The following is a 2967-nucleotide window of genomic DNA, read 5'->3' on the forward strand; positions in this document are numbered from 1 at the left end:
TAAAAAAAACCTAGGTGTATAGGAAAATTCTCCACTGAATCAAAGCAATCGAAAGATTCCTTTTAATTCAGCCACGGTGGTTACCGTGGTTGAATTAAAAGGAATCTTTCGATTGCTTTGATTCAGTTGAATCATTCAACCAAGTAGGCTCATACCACAACAGAGTGAAAATTCTCCAATAAACATTCCGAATGTAAAGTCTGCAGTGTTATAAATTTGTACGATATGATATTTTCGAGGAATAAAAATAATGTCAGATAGTTTGACCACTAATCACACTGACATAAGACTTAGAACAAAATTCTTCTCTCATTCGAGTTGAGTCGTTCGGCCAGTAAAGACGCGTTTTCGCTCACTGTTACTCGGAGTGGTTTTTGCGAGTTCGGAGTGAGTTTTTAAGTGAAGTGAAGTTTTGGTTGCGGATTCGGTCATCAATTGCCGGATTTCGCCTCCACGGACGATTGCCACAGGTCTGCAATCAACAAATTGATCGGCAGCAACCGTTAGTTTTTGTCGCCATCAACGTCTTTCAAGGCCATAACCATCATCGCCCTACAAATCCGGGATTGGGACACCGTCGGGGCATCGACTCGGGGTACCGTTCTGCCCACCGTAACGAGGAGGACTCAGGACGAAGTGAACGTAGGACCGTATGATTGCTGATTTTCTCGTCATCAATCGCCATCGTTATCAATCGCCATCTTGGAGGAGACCACGTGGTTGGAGCAATCAACGGACACTTGAAAAAAAATACAGTGTCAAAAGTGCTTAAAAATAGTGAGTTCTTTTTTTCATCTTTTTTCACTGTTTCTTCTCTATTATTATTTCTCTTTTTTTGTATTTATCGATAATTGATTGCTTCGCTCATATTTTAAAACGGAAGACACTTGTGTCTCCGCTATAAAATATGAGCGAAGGCGGGGGGTTAAACCCACCAACTGGGGATGATGAGAGTGTCACCTACGAGAATGAGGAGCATCTGGAGGATTCGGCTGCTGCTGGTCCTTCAGATGCTCCTCATTCTTGGATGGATGAGGATTCGGAATCATCCTCAGTTGGTAGTAGAGCAACTCGACTCCGAGCCTATACGGAAGGCACAGGTTTCACTGGTCCATGGGTGGTTTTTATCCGGCCCAAAAAAACGGAAAACAGTTAAATGTGGTGCAGATCACAAAAGATCTGGCGAGGTGGACCGCCGTGACCAATGTAACAAAGGTGCGACCAAACAAGTTGCGCGTGTTAGTGGCCAACCGAAAAGCTGCCAATGAAATTGCTGTCAGCAATTTCATAAATTTAGAGTACCATGTTTACATTCCTTCTCGAGACGTAGAGATCGAGGGTGTAATCACGGAAATGAGTCTGAAAGAAGAGTACGTGACATCCAACGGCGTTGGCAAGTTCAAGAGCCTTGATTCGACTTCGGTCGAAATCTTGGATTGCCGTCAACTCAGAACTGCCAACGTCGTAAATGGAGTTAAAGTGTACTCGCCTTCAGATTCATTTCGTGTGACCTTTGCGGGTACCGCCCTCCCTCACTACGTCTTGATTGACGGAATTTTAAGACTGCCTGTGCGGCTCTTTGTGCCTCGACCCATGGAATGCAAAAATTGCATTAAGTTGGGGCACACAGCGTCACACTGTTGCAATAAGCAACGTTGTCCCCAATGCGGAGAGAATCATGGGGAAGGAGCGTGCTCAGCAATAGAGCAGAAATGTGTCTATTGCGGGGGCTCACCCCATGAAATCTCTTCGTGCGAGGCATACAAGAGTCGCTGGGATAGTCAAAAGCGCTCTTTAAAAGAACGGTCGAAGCGGTCTTATGCCGCGATTTTAAAGGGCGCGGCGCCCCCGATCCAACCTCAGTCCTCTAACATTTTTTCAGTGCTGCCAGTGGACAATGATGACACAGACTCCACTGATCAAGATCACCCAGTAATTTTTGTTGCTAACTCCCGGAAACGAGCAAAACCTGCTCCTAAGACCCCGAGAGTTCCGAAAAAGGTTCCTACATTCAGCTCCCGAATTGACGCCACACAAAAACCGACAACTTCTGGGAAAGAAAAGCTTGTCCCTCCCGGATTCCCCATGAAGTTTGTACCCCAGAATGCACCACAAGTACCGGAGACTTCAAAGATCCCAAAGTCTAATGAAGTTTTGTCAGACCCATCTGTTCAATCGGGACTGTTCAAGTTGTCTGATATTTTAAATGGAGTTTTCACGTTTTTCAACGCATCAGAATCAATTAGGGGCATTGTAACATCAATGCTACATGTAGTAAAGACATTTTTGAAGCAATTGATGCAAACTTGGCCCCTTCTTTCAGTGTTTATCTCTCTCGATGGCTAATTTAAGCCGAGAGGTCGGAGATATCACTGTGTTACAGTGGAATTGTCGTAGTATTATCCCTAAACTGGATCCGTTCAAATTTCTTCTTCATGAAACTAGTTGCGATATTTTTGCCCTTTCTGAAACATGGCTTTCTTCTGAATCAAACATCTCCTTCCACGATTTTAACATTATCCGTCTGGATCGCAACGATTCTTATGGAGGGGTGCTTTTGGGGATCAATAAGCGCCACTCCTTTTATAGAATCCACCTCCCTTTATCAGGAGGAATTGAAGCTGTTGCATGTCATACAACTATAAGAGGTAAGAATTTATGCGTTGTCAGTTTGTACTGGCCTCATAGAGTTGCAGTGGACCGAAGTCACCTAGAGGACCTGTGCTCAGTGCTCCCTGAGCCAAGGTTGATCCTGGGTGACTTCAATTCACATGGAACTGTCTGGGGAGAACAAATTGACGATAGTCGTTCTACTCTTATCTATGACATTTGTGACAGTTTCAATTTAACAATTTTGAACACGGGTGAAAAAACACGAGTACCTAAACCTCCTGCAAGACCAAGTGCAATTGACCTCTCACTCTGCTCAAATTCACTATCATTGGATTGCCAGTGGAAGGTAATCCC

The sequence above is a fragment of the Uranotaenia lowii genome, chromosome 2 (assembly GCF_029784155.1).
Source record: "Uranotaenia lowii strain MFRU-FL chromosome 2, ASM2978415v1, whole genome shotgun sequence".
NCBI lineage: Eukaryota > Metazoa > Arthropoda > Insecta > Diptera > Culicidae > Uranotaenia > Uranotaenia lowii.